We start from the raw sequence: 14,018 nt of genomic DNA on the forward strand, positions 1-14,018 counted from the left end.
GGCTGGCAGGGGCCAGCTTGGCGGCTTCTCCTGATCCCTCTTGCCCACTGACCCCAGAGGATGCCAGGGAGGGGCTCAGAGCCCTGTCACGGGAGGAAAGTCCCTCCTTCTCAGCTCTGTGGCCTCACTGCTGCTGAGAACATCACGTACCACGCACAGACAGACCTTCGGGTCCAGCTCTGACGGCCGTCAGAGCACACCTCGAAGCTCCCAGGAAACGTGCTTGGGTGGGGAAGGGGCGGTGCGACCAAGGCCTCGGCTTTGCTCCCGCTGTCCCCACAAGCTGCCCAACCTCCTGGCCTAAGTGAGGGCTGCACTCTCTCCCCCTCAATAGAGCTACTCAACCAATTAAAATCTGGCTCCTGTGATGTCAGTAGTCACCTGCTTCTTTCCACCACCCCATCCTTCTCAGACCACAATATATAGATTTGTCCTAAAACTACAAGGCAGACAGAGAGAAAGGGATGGCTGAACAGCTGGCCAACTGGCCCTGGGCTGGGGCTCGGCAGCTCGTCCCCACAGGACACAGCTCCAAAGGCCTGGTCCAGGCACCAGCAGCTGGAGATGGCTGGGCCGCAGTGAGCTGCCTCGGAAGGCTGGCTCCTTCAGGTCTGGAACAGCCAGGATGGCACCGATTCCCGTGGGATGTCTTTCTAGGTCTCAATCTGTTTTCCAGGACACCTCATCTCTGCACCGTGATGATAATAGAGTTCAGAGTCTGCGAGAGGCGGCTCCTGACTATGTGACTTGTGAGAATGAGACCAGGTCTTCCAAGAAGAGGGTCCCTACCAACTGCCAGGTAGCAGCACAGTGATCAGTATGGCCCTAAACTGCCAGGTTCAGTCTACAGCCGAGCTCCTCAACTTCCACACGCACATGAATCGCCCGGGGGGTCTGGAAACTGAGGCAGGTGGGCGGGGCCTGAGACCACACCTCTAAAGGGCTCCCGGTGGGCCTGTGGGGATGGGAGGCCAGCTGGCCACATCTCCCACGCACAGCAGCGGCTCCTGGAGTGTGTACCTCGCACAGAGCCCAGAGCAGGAAGAGGTCAAGGAGGCTGCACAGTGGCCAAGGATCCACACCACATCTCCCCTGGATCATCCAACAGCCCCCAGCAGGCACCCTGACCTACACTGCTGCCCCTGGAGACCACACTGTCCCCAAGGACCTTCTGACATGGCAGAAACGTTCTTTGGGTCAACAATGAACACTGAAATGTGGCTCTTGCGACTGAGGAGCGGGATTCTCAACTTTGTTTCTCTTTGAGTAATTTAAACACAAGTGCCACACATACCTCGTGGCTCTGGGTTAGAAGGCAAGACTGCCGTTCTGCATACAGCAGCTCAGGGGTGCTTTCAAAGCCAGTCAGATGGTGTCCTCCTCTGCTGAAAACCCTCCCCGAAACTCCTGAGGTACTGGGTACCCATCTGTCCTGACCAAAATTCAAGAAACCGCGGGAACAGACTGGGTGCTGTTTCCATGAGCCTGGTCCACTGAGCCAGGCCCAGTGTTCTCCTTTAAATGACACACAAAGAGATACCACCCGCTTCCTGCTTCCCAGCACCCTATGCCCACGGGTGCCAGAAGCCGGAAGCCCCAACACAAGGAGGAAGTCCTGGTGGTTCCGAGCAGCAGAAGGGATTCCCGGGCCTGGTTGCTGCGTAACCCTTGATCATGCACAAACACGGCGACTCGGCTTCCACGGGGAGGGACCCTGTGTTTACCTGGTCACCTTATCTGTTGGGCTTGGCCGCCACTGTTTGCACCTCGCTTTAAAAAGGACAAAGTACCTTAGGGAACAAACACTGGAGAGAATCAGACCAGGATCTACAGGCTGCTGTGGGCAGGAGGGGAAGTGGACCTACTGTGCGCAGCCCAGTCAAGATGGACAGCCTTGTGGTGTGCCACGTTAAAAGAGATGAGGCAAGAGAGCTGCTTCCAGGGCCTGCGCGCTGGGAAATGCTCGCAAGAGCCAACTGTGGCCTGTCAGTCTTCTTCCTTCTGGACGGGCCCCGCCCCTCCGAACTGGCTCTGTTCTCTTCCTCTGCCCCCACCCCCTCCAGTCCACCTGCCTCAGGATCAGGGATCAGTCTCCATGGTGGGAGCCTTGCTGGGCTTTCAGGGGGCTGAGCAGTAGCCCTGGTCCCTACCAGCTGTTGGGAGGAGTGTAAAATGGCTCTGTTGCTGTGGGAAAGACGCACGGGGTCACCACCTGACCTTCAGTCCCGCTTCTGGGTACCTAACCAGGGACTGGGGCGGGCCCTCGAGAAGCCTGCACACGCCCTTCACTGCAGCACTGCCCACGACAGCCAAGAGCGGGGGCAGCATAATCGGCTGACCAGTGAGTGGTGACGTCCAAGGGGCAGGGGGGCAGCACTGGGCCGTGGGAAGAAAGCCGCGCACACCACAGCACGGATGAACACTGGGAACGTCACAAGAGGCACACCAACTGCGAAGGACACACGTCATGTGCTCCTACACATGAAGGACCGGGAGTGGCCAAGGCCCAGGGCCAGGACTAGACGGGGCTGCCAGAGGCCGGGCAGAAGGAACAGGGCACTCACGTCTGATGGGCAGTCTCAGCCCTGCAAGACGAACAGCACGCTGGAGACGACGTGGCCACGGCTGCATCACAGCGGGAATGCCCTCAACAGAACCTGAGGCTTCGCGTGGTTAAAACCTGGTGAACTTGATGCTACGTGTGTCTTACCACAGGTTTTTAAATGCTGCCAGTCATTGCCAAATGTTCCCTGAAGGGCACACTGCCCCACAGAGACCACTGCTCTCCTCTGCCTCCCCCCGAGGGGGCCCTTCCCTGGCAGGCCAGGCACCCTGGTCCACCCCCACATCAGGCTGGCCTCTCCTGGCCTTCAGGGCCCGACTCAGAAGTCATTTCCAGGGGACTGCCCCACCATGAGCAGAGCAGAGCAGAGCAGAGCACAGCCCACAGCCTGCAAGCACTCCCTGATCTTAGCACGGCCAAGGTTCTTCAGGAACAATGGATGGACTCTTCCAGGGTGATTCCTACTTCCTTGGTTTTACTTTATCCCCTATAAACAGGAATTGTGTGGGGTTTTTTAATTTCTTTATTTTGGGAGGAGTAAAGGCATTTTGCTCACAAGGAAAACAGTTAGCATTGAGGTCTTATTTTTAAGAGCCCAGTGAAGAACTAACTAACAGGGTGTTGGCACTTGGGCCCTGTGGGGGCACAATTCCGGGCCCCAAGAATATTCTCCCAGCTGGAAGAGCAATGAGGGCAGAGATTCAGTATTTTCAGGATCTCAGTGTGCCAAGACGGCGCTGGACCCTGAGCCGCGACCCTGCTGTCCCTTCTGCCCCCACACTCTTCCCTCACACTTCCAAACAGGCCCTGCCATCCCGAAGCCTCAGACAGCCACCCCTCCTCCAGAAGCCCTCCCTCACCTCTGCCCCTGGTCCAGACACTTGCTTCTTTTTTAAAAAACACACTTAAAATATTAAAATAGTGCAATATAAAATATACTGAAGATCGCTTCAGATTGACGGAAAGTTGCAGAGGTGGTGCAGAGAACCCAGTCCACCCCCCACAGTTTCCGCCGGTGTGACCACCTCACATGACCGAGAGCATCTGTCACAACCAACCAGTCAACACCGGTACGTGACGACTGGCCAAACTGGGCTTGCTGTGGACCTCACTGGTTCTCCCCAGTGGCCGCTCCCTGCTCAGGCCCGCCCCGGGGCCCACAGCGCGTCAGCTGCCCTGTCTGGTGGCCTCTCTGGGCTTTCCTGTCCTTGAGGATGTGCTGGCTCTGAGGCGCATGGGCCAGGTGTCGGGCGGGACGTCCCTCTGCCCAGCCTGCTCCCACTGACATCTCCTGTGTGTCCACGGTGCCACTCTCGCCACCTCAAGCATACGGCCTGGCGGCACTGGGTGCATTCGCACGGCTGTGCAGCCCTCCACTGTCCACCTCTGGCATCTTCCCAAACAGAAATGCAGGCCCGTCCAAGGGGCGGCCACCGCGGTTCCGCCTGTCTCCATGACTGCAGGAGAGAGTGCAGCAAGGTGCCCCTCACGCCTGCTGGGACGGTCACTGCTGAGAAAGGCCGTGGGGACACCGGAATGTCGCAGGTCACTGGGGGGCGTCTGAGATGCCGCTGTGTGGAGCAGTTACGGGGTCTCTCAAGACCCGTACACAAAGTCGCTGCCCCAGCGACTCCACTCCCAGTTATACGCCAAACGCAGCCCTCCATGGGGATGGACCGGGAAGGCTGCACCTGCATCCAGCAGCATTCCCAGCCACCAAGCACGTCCCACACGCCACCGACACCTGCTTCCACACGGGCACAACCCTCAGCTTGACATCCGCCTCCCGGCCCACCAGGCACAAAGAAGCTCCTTAATGACGCATGAGGGGAGCGTGCCTGGGTGTGGCCTGCTCACTCCTGAGGCCCCTGGCCTCCGTCCTCCCCCCACAAGCCTCAGGAACAATGAGAACAGGGCCTGCATTTTCCAAGGGAACGAGCGATTCTCACCGGCAGGGACTAGACTTCAGTTAAGAGAAGTGGACTTGCCACCCGAGAGTTCCTACTTATTAAGCACTTACTGAATGCCATGGTTCAGCTCCCAGCTGTCATCATCACAGCCCTCCTTGGGGAGGTATTTTTGCTGGCTCCATTTGGAGACAAGTGACCCAGGTGCGTGGGGAACACCACTGGGTAGGAGCCAGCGCCCCTGGACGGGACAGACTGCAACTGCTCCGGTGGCAACGACTGGCAGGCAAGTGGGCTCCATCGAGTCTGGAGTGCACGGCTGGATGCAGCAGGGCAGGAGGGGGCTCCAGCTCCCCAGGCAGGACCGAGGGCCCGGGGTGCTGACCTAAGGCCGAGGGCCAGAAGGCAGCCCTGCCCCACACAGGCACACAGCGAACTACCGCGGAGCTCACATTCTTGCATCTTCATCTTCAGTTTCTACCTTACAGCTAGTTTTATTTGCTCATCCACGGACAGTCCTAGCAAAGGTCCGATATGTGTCCCCAGGAGGCAGCACAGTTCCACTGCACCCACCCTGGAATGGTGATGCTGGCTGCACACTCTGCCTGCCCCTGGAGGCCGTGTGGCCCTGGGCCAGTGCAGCTTCAGCAGCTGGAACAAGCACGGGCGCTGCTGCTCACATGGAACCCTGGCTGTGTGCGCCCCTGCGTGTCAGCAGGCAGGAGGACATGGACAAAAAGAGAAGCCTGCTCATGCTCTCCCCGAGAGCCAGGCAAGAGGAGACAGGAGCTGCAGACAAACCGCGTGTGAGCCAGAGGCCCGGGGCCTGGCTCCCAGCCCAGCACCTGCTGGTCTGCCCCCTGTCCAGTGGGCCCTCCCTACCGGCCGTCTGGGGCCTGTGGCGTCCCACTCAGCTCTGCCTGGGACCCCACTTCCCTGGGAGGCCTGGCAATGACGTCACCAAGTCTGTGAGGACACCTGGCCAGGGAGTGGGTCACCATTTCTGTATGTCACCAAAGCCAAACACAGAAGGAAGAAAATGTCCCCTGCTAAGTCCAGAAGGATCCTCATTTCCCAGAGCCACAGTAACCCCCTCGGGGGAAAGACCCGGAATATCTATTTTTCACAATGCTCAGTCACGTTTTTTCTCCCTGGATGATGCCTGGTGCTTATTATAACCATGACAGCATCGGAAATACTTCTTGTGGATTTCCACAAGGTGGGGAAATGACAGGCTTTCTTATCCCTCCGCTTTTTGCTGGAGGCTGCAGACCTGAGATAAGTCCTCGTGGTTGGGAAGACTCACTGCCAAAGGTGAGGCTGCAGGGTGGGAAGGGTGTGCAGAGCAGGGTGCACGGGGGCCAGGAGACAGTCCCACCCCCGGCAGCCCTAGGCGCGTCTAGCTCAGGGGGCAGGGCCTCCCACCTGTGGAGGACCCAGGTAAGCTGCCTGCACTTCTTCAGTGCCCCTGTCCCTGTGGGCACGGTGCTGGTGCTCTGGGCTGTGGCTGGGCCCCTCAGTCTAGCCAAACTTAGGATTATTTCAAGCAACAAGGCCAGGCTTACAGGGCCAGGGAGGGGGCCACAAGAAACGTAACTCTGACTCAAGTGACAAAAGGAACAAGAAAGTGAAGCCATAGGCCCACGTCAGAAAGGAGAAATGTGGAGGTAGAGATGAATAAGAGTAGAGAGACACCTGCCAGCTCCTGCGAGTTTCTCCAGTGCCTGGTGGTGGCTTCTGGGAGGTGTGTGGTAAAGGACTGCAGTTGCATCTGGGCAGGAAAGAGCTATAATTGATTGCTGATGTCTGCCCTGGGCACAGCCGTGCAAAGTGTGGAAGAGCTGGCACATTCTTCGTCACACCTCACTGCACATGTTCATCACCAATCACACCTCACTGTGAATCCTTCTGACACAGGGGACCTCTCTGGCTCCCCCCACCCCACCCCGCTCCTCAGCTTCCTCTGCACCAAACAAACTCAGATGCAGAACTGCCGACAGGGACTCCTTCCAAAGAAAACAGTGCTTTCTCTGATGCTAAGTTATACACCTGGTATCTGCTAATCCAGAGATAAAATTCAATTCTTACAAAAAAGGCACTGAATGCACACTTATTATGCACTGGTTGTATACTAGGGCCTCTGCCTCCACTGAGTTTAGAAAACAACTGATAATTACTTAGTAATTATTGTTGTTCTAAATGCCTAGAATAGAAAGAACAGGGCCATGTCACCGCCCAGTGCGGGGCACCAGGCCTCCCTGCACAGTTTGACTGGTGTGGAAAGTGACTTCCTGCTCACAGTCCACAGGCAACACCTGCACATCGGCTCTGGCCTGGAAGGGTGCCGGGTGGCCGAGGAATGTGGGTGCACAACACCCAGGGCAGCAGGAGGCCGGGCTTCCAGCTCCTGAAGCGAGGGTGGTCTCTCCGTCAGCAAGCTGTCCGTGTTCACTAATTAGAATCTCATGCCTCGTCCTTTGATTTTTCCACTCCAAAGAGGACTCTCGGCCACGCCGCCTCTATAGCTTTTGGCAAGGGTGGAGGCATGCCAGGGAAAACCCACCAGGCCTCTTGCACGCTGGGGGGAGGCGGGCGTCTGAGGCTGGGGAACGGCTCGCCTTTTCTCTGCAGTCAGAGGTCTCTCTCCCTCTGGAGGAGCAACCTCGCCCACCGCCGAGCGGGGAGCCGCGGTGCGTCACAGCCTCCTCCCTGTTCAAGGCTGGCACCGGCACAGGCAGTGGGGTTTGTTTGGAATACACGCTCTTCATCAGAGGATCTGGAACAGTCACCCCTTCTGGTCTGGAGAGCAGGAAGGCTCTGCCAGCCAGTGCTTCCCCAGTGCAAACAGCCCGCCCCCGGTGGCCTTCAACTTTGCTGCTCTTGTAAGTGCGTCCTGGGTCCTGTTTCCCAACCCCTGCAGCCAAGTCAGGCCTGCCTCCTTGAGGCCTGGCCTGCCTCAGTGCCCAGACCAGGAGAAGGAGAAGGCCACCCCTCCAACTCCAGAGTGGCTGCTGCCAGGATGGACGGAAGCAAGGAGAGACTTTCTGAAACAGTGAGGCGAGCACGGGAGCTGGGACCCAGCAGAGAAGCAAATGACCTTTGTAACTTCTATTCCCCGACCCGCCCAACTCCTCCTCCTTCCTTACTCCTGAAGAGGCTTTCCTGGCCCTCCTGGTTACTGGGCTGCCTGATAAAGTGCTCCTCACTCTTGCCCTGGGCAGTTCTGTTGAAGGCCAGTGCACCCCACCCCGGGGAATGGAGTGGAAGCTCCGTGAGCAGGAGCAGGGCTCCCTGCTTGCTCCACCAAGGCCCCAGTGCAATTCCCAGCAGGAAACCAAGAGCTAGGGGGCAGGTGGAGGGGGAAGGGAGCTGCAAGGCTTCTCCTGGGCGGAGCAGCCCCCAAAGCTGGACTTGCCGGGTGGATGAAGCAATGGTTGAGTCTGGTCAGCAGGGGAGCCTATTCTGGCCAGGTGCCCTCATCAAAGGGAGGGGCAGGGCAGGGCAGGGCAGAGGACACAGGTCAAGTGATCTGAAGGTAGAGGAAGAGGCGAGGAGCCAAGCAATGGGGGCCTCTAGACCTGAAAGCAAGGGAACGGACTCTCCGGAAAGGAGCCACCCTGCTCGCCCCCAGGGTCTGGCCAGGGACCCATTCTGACTCCTTACCTCCAGGACGGCAAGATGATACATTTGTGTGGTTTTAAGTCAGTGAATGTATGGAGACTTGTCATAGCAGGCCTAGGCCGAGGAGACCAACACTCTACTGTAGCGCAGGACACTCTGGGGACCCCACACCAGCATCATCGGCCCAGCTGGGCCACCCAGCAGTGCGCAGGTACCACACTGTGGTTCCCATCTCCTTCCAGGTACATGAGGGATTGGGGTCCCTCCCTGTGAAGCTAGGCCACAGCTACCCCCGGGTTCTGGCCAACAATGTGCAAGGAGGGGATGTGACTCACACTCCCAAGGCCAAAGGACTGAACTGCCCCCAAGTCCTCCAGCCCCTGCCCCAGTGAGCCTAGGCTTTGTGTGGAGGAGCACCCAGTGAAGAAGTCCTCCTGCCAGGCCCTGCACACTGCCTGTGGCCCGGTTAACCGAGAGAGAAGAAAACTGAGGCCTCCAGACCAGGGAGTCCTTTGTCATAGCAGCAGAACCCCACCCATCCTGACGCTACACACAGGACCTACCTATGGAAGCTGCAGCCATCCACCACAGGGGTCTCAGCCACCTTTGGGAGGAGATGCTACCTTAGTCACAGACCATGTCCCCAAGGTCCTGTGTGCCTGGGATGGGAAAGCTGGCCTGCGTCGCTAAAGGACCATGGAGTGGAAGCTGCTTTTTTAGACAGTGAGTGTGGAGGCAAAGCAAACACGGGGCAGCTCCCCACACCCGCATGTCTAGGGCACACCTGTAACTGCAGCCTCAACACACCACCTGACTTGGTCCTCTGTGCATTCACATTGGGGTCCTCAAATGTCTTCTCAGTTTTCTGGTCCTGGTCAGACCCATTCTGCCATGTCTGTGGCCAAGATTTTGTGATGTCGAGGGGTATTTTCAGAGCTTTAATGTCCCATTTGGCACCTGCTAATTAGCAGGGAGTGACTAATCAGAAAACAGCAGCAGGCAAAGAAAACACTCCCTTGCTCTTGGCTTCCTGTCGCCTGTGGTTGCTGGGAGCTCTCTGGGTGCATCTGAGGGAGCTGGGGTGGGACAAACAGAGGTTAGGATTTTCTCTGCCTTCCTGGGCAAGTGTGCAGAACCACAGGGCTGTCCCAGGAAAGGGTGTTGCTTCACCTTAGAACAACAGCAGGTGGCAATAGCCAGGCCTGCCAGAGCCCAACTTCAGCCACCTGTGACTTCTCGCTGACCAGCCAAAGAACAGAAGCACAAACAGCCCTGCTGGGGCCCACCTCTCCTGCAGGTGGGGCCAGGTGGACTTTCTAGAGCTCGGCATGTACTGCCTCAGCCCTACAGGGGAGGGACAGAAATCACACTATGTGCGCACGTGTATAAACACGCACATGTGAACATGTGCCTGAACACATCTGTACACATGCACATGCAGTACACACATGCACACGATCCCATACACACGTGTGCATACACACAGGGCTTCGCAACAGAGGGGAAGGGGCTGTACGACCATCAGGGGCACCAGCCAGCATCCAGGACCCCACTGGACAGCCAAGCCCGCTATAGGCAGCCCTCATTGCTGCCTCTGCCATTTGGGGGCCGTCTCAGGGCTGATGTGCAGCTTGCAAAGACAAAGAAGCAGACAGGAGTCTTACCCCACTCTTAGGACCACCAAGACCTCATTCTGGTCCACTTGCTCAACATCCCCCCCTGAGACACACCCCCCACAAATCCCCTACAAAGGACAGTTTCCTGGGGGCAATGACAGAGCAGGACTGGTGAGGGAGAGAGGGAGGAATGGGCCTGAGAGGAATTTCCCAAGGGCCCTCCGCACCACCAGCTGCTGACCTGGCGGGTAATAAAGTCCACTGAAGAAGGTGCAGACGTGTGGCAAACAGTCATATTTGCAAGGCTGGTGTTTTCCAGGGTAAAGTTCTAACTATCAAAAGATTTACCAGCTCAGCTGGGTTAATCATTGCCACAGAGGAACAAATGGCTCCCTCAATGCCCAGGCTGGGCACCAGGGTGACAAGTCAGAGACCAGATCATGGTCAGGGGCTGTGCCCACTTCATCCCGGGACCCCTCAACTTAGGATCTGGTTGCTGACATCAAAACAGTCCCTTCTAGGCATGATGGCACATGCCTGTAATTCCATCTGCTTGGGAGGCTGAGGCAGGAGGATCAAGAGTTAAAAGTCAGCCTCAGCAACTTAGTGAGGTGCTCAGGAACTAACTTAGCAAGATCCTGTCTCAAAACATAAAAAGGGCTGGGGATGTGGCTCAGTGGTTAAGTGCCCTTGGGTTCAATCCCCAGTGCTAAAAACAAAACCAAAAACGAAACAGCCCCTTCCCTGTCGCTTGCTCTGCACCCAGCCCTGGGCAGTGCTTTGTCTTTTAAACTGAAGTAGCAGAGGGCTCGCAGCTGGGAGTGCGGGCCCAGCAGGCAGACCCAGGCCCAACTCCCAGGGCCGATGGGGAAGCGGACACCAGTGGGGTCCGTGTCTTGTAAAACGGGGCCTGTACGAATGATAGGGCCAAGGTGTGTCAAGGGGGGTCCTCAACCGGGGCATCTGGCAGGGCCTGGAGGTATCTTCGGCTGTCACGCTGGGGGAGAAGGATGTGCTGCTGGCATCTAGCAGATCAAGGGTAGGGACACTGCTAAATGCCCTACCTGTGCAAAATACCCTGGACAAAGAGTGACCCAGCTCCAATGTCAGCAGCTGCCATGGAGACATTTTGGGGTAACGTGTGAAGTGCAAGGCCTGCAGAGAATGTGAGCTGTGGTCATCATCTCAAACTGTACTGTGACCAAGAGGAGGCTCAGGTCAGAGGCCATGGCTCGCTCTGGTGCAGTCTGGGCAGGGCAGAGTTGGAGACTGCCTGCTTCCCTATGTGTCCCTTTTCCCATGGCACCAGTCTGAGGCACAAGCCGGTACCCGCCCTGGGGACCTACTGTGCTTTGAAGATGACGAAGCCCCTCGATGCCATGAAACTAGAAGCCAGCCTCTCCATGTGCAGCTGTGGCGGGTGGGGGGCCGCTCCTGACCTGCTTCCTTGGGGTATCAAGTGGTCAGACACCAGCATCCGGACCCTGCAGACTACCGCCTTCCTTCTGCTCCTCCACTCCTGAGCCTACCTGCTGCAGCTTCTTCCCAAAGGGTGAATCTGTCCCCAAGGGCCAGCCACCCCCTCTGGCCCTGAAAAACAGACTCTCCAGCAAGCTGGCTGTCCCTGGCTCAGGACCTACCACCTGGCACACCTGAGGTTAGAGATGGTCAGAGAAGAGCATCCAACCAGTAGGGCAGAAGGAACACGGTGAGGCCTCTGTCCTCAGAGGTGGCAGAGGATCCTGCAAAAGCCTGATCTGTCGCTCCATCCAGCCTCATGCTGAGCTAGATGAAGCTCATGGTCTTGGCCACAGGAACATACACAAGGTCTACAGTCTAACCATGACAAGCCGTGCTCTCTCTCCTGGCTCCTCCCCAAGACCAGGCCCTGACACCAGCTCTTGCCTCTATGCAGAATGTTGTCCCTTCCTCTAACTGGACCATGTTGAAACCTCTCTGTCCCCAGGGCCCAGCTGTCCAGCTTCCATGTAGCCACGACTCAGCACGGACTGCTCTGCACTACAGGGAGATACTTGCTGGTCTTTCCCCAACATGAGACCATGAGCTTCCTGGTGGCCGGGCCTTTCTGGGGCAGTGCCATGTTGGCACTGTCCAGCAGAACTCTCCACTATGACGGAATGTTCTAGCTCCATGCGGTACAACAGGAGAGTCACCCGTGGCCCAGCGCTCGAAATGTGGCTCGTATACCTGAAGGGCTGCACTTATAATTTTGAAGAGACTGACACAGACACATGTGGCTACTGGCCACCACGCTGGGCAGCCCAGGAGGTAGAGAAATGCTGAGGCACGGTAGGTGCTCAGGGCCCCTGCGGGGGAGCAAAGGGAGGGATCTTGGGCGGCCCCCATCACCAGGCTGCGTCATCGATATCAGTCCCTCGAGGATGGCTGGCACCGCTGTCCTCGCTCACCACTTCAACCCCGGCGTTTCCCCGGCGTGAATGAGCTCAGACCCGCGGGGCCTCCCCACCAAGTCTGGGGAGATCTCTGACGAAAAGAAAGAGCTGCTTCCGTGACCTGGGCGTGTGCCACCGGCCCAGCCCCTCTTGCCAGAAGCTCTGCCGCCTCCGGAGGCGCCCTTCCCGCGCTCCTCTCTCCCAGATGCAAGGAAGAAGTAGGGCAAAGCTGTCTTCTCTCGCCTCGGAGAAGAGATGGAGGCTCCTTCCTCCCCAGCTCAGGTGGCAGGCCCAGGGAGGTGTCAGGAAAGATCGCCACTCCTAAGAAAGCGTTCGGAGTCTTCCATACCAAATGCCTTTCGCGCCGACTGCTGGCTGCAACGCTCCCGAGGCTGCTACGCGCTGCGAGCATCCTCTGTGTCCCTCCCGCCCACTGCCCCGTCCCACTTCCTTCCAATGTAGGTCACACTGGATTCTCCTGCGTTCACTACATATGCCTCCAGTGAGGGGTGACAACGCCTGAAACAAACTTAGGAACCCTCTCACAGACACGCGCGGACCCCGTGCTCTCATTCAGCCAGAACCGGATCCGCCACAACACATGGAGATCCTGTGCCGGGTCACAGGGCAGGTGGAGGGCACCCAAGTTGTTCTTGTACCCAAGAGAGTTGGTTGGGTACCCGGTGCTCCAAAGCCACCATTACATGGGAACAGTGCCAAGGAAGGGTGGTTTCCCAGTAGAAGCAGATCAGTCAAGGGGTAACCGCCTGGTTTCACAGTGAGCATCCGCTCTGTGACCCTGCCTTGCTTTCCCTTCTGCCAGGGGAAGAAGCCAGCACTGCCTCGGAGTGCTGCACAGGGCAGAGGGGGCACTTGCCAGCCACCATCGTTCAGGACGCCGTTCTCATCTGCAGTCTCCCAACACAGGTTTCTTGCCACAGAAGCTCAGCTTAGCTCCTCCACTGCCCAGCCGGCCTCACACCCCTGCTGGACACTGCACTAGGTCCTGCTCACATAAGACGGGTAGGTCTGTGACTGTCTGCAAGCAGGGCAGCAATTCCTGGGATGAGGGACACACTAACCCATGGTTAGTATGTCTCAAAGGACTGGAGAAGCTAGGGAGCTGGGCAGGTAGGGCAGGCGGGGCCAGGAATGAGGAAAGGAAGGGTCCCTGGTCAGCTCTAGGAATGCACAAGACCAAGGGCTCTCGGAGCAACAGGAAAAGGTCATTTGAGGCTGGAGCACAGGGGGCCTGGTTAGAAGCTGGCAGGAGATGAAACTGAAAAGACTGAATCTGAGCCAAATTCAGCCTCTTCCCGGAAAATGAGGAGCTGAACTTTGGGCTGTGGACAACACGAGGATTTTAAACACCACTCGTAAAGTTACTCACTGCTGCAGACCAGGAGCACAGCCCTCCATATGCATGTGCGTGCGCGCGCACGCGCACACACACACGGCATACATACACTTCCCTCCACACTCACGTACACACATACTGACACCACCCAAACACACATACCACAAAAACCCCCTCCTCACAAGTGTGCATGTACATACACACATTCATGTGCACACACACACACACACAATGCTCTACACCATGCGCACACACACTCATGCCTACACTACACTCCACGTAAAACATGCACACACACACACACATACACCTACGTATGTGCACACATACACTGCTTGAGTAGGGCCTGCCGCCTGTGCAAGACCCAGGGCAGAATGAGGCATCGAGTTACAGCAGGAGGTGGCTTGGAGGTGGAGCCTGGAACCCAGGCCATTTGGAAGCAGATGTCCCGCACACACCCACATGCCCCACCTGACACCCTTGCACGTCAGGCCCACTGTATGCAGAAAGACTCTGGGATAAGAACCCAAACTTTTTCAC

At 57.5% G+C, this 14,018-nt stretch overlaps 1 protein-coding gene across 1 annotated transcript in view; it reads right to left on the reverse strand.

Annotated features, from left to right (window-relative positions):
- Window positions 1-14,018, reverse strand: part of Cmip (c-Maf inducing protein) — a 199,469-nt gene that overhangs the window by 107,336 nt on the left and 78,115 nt on the right. The window lies entirely within an intron of this gene.

Source organism: Sciurus carolinensis, chromosome 16, assembly GCF_902686445.1.
Source record: "Sciurus carolinensis chromosome 16, mSciCar1.2, whole genome shotgun sequence".
Taxonomy (NCBI): Eukaryota; Metazoa; Chordata; class Mammalia; order Rodentia; family Sciuridae; genus Sciurus; species Sciurus carolinensis.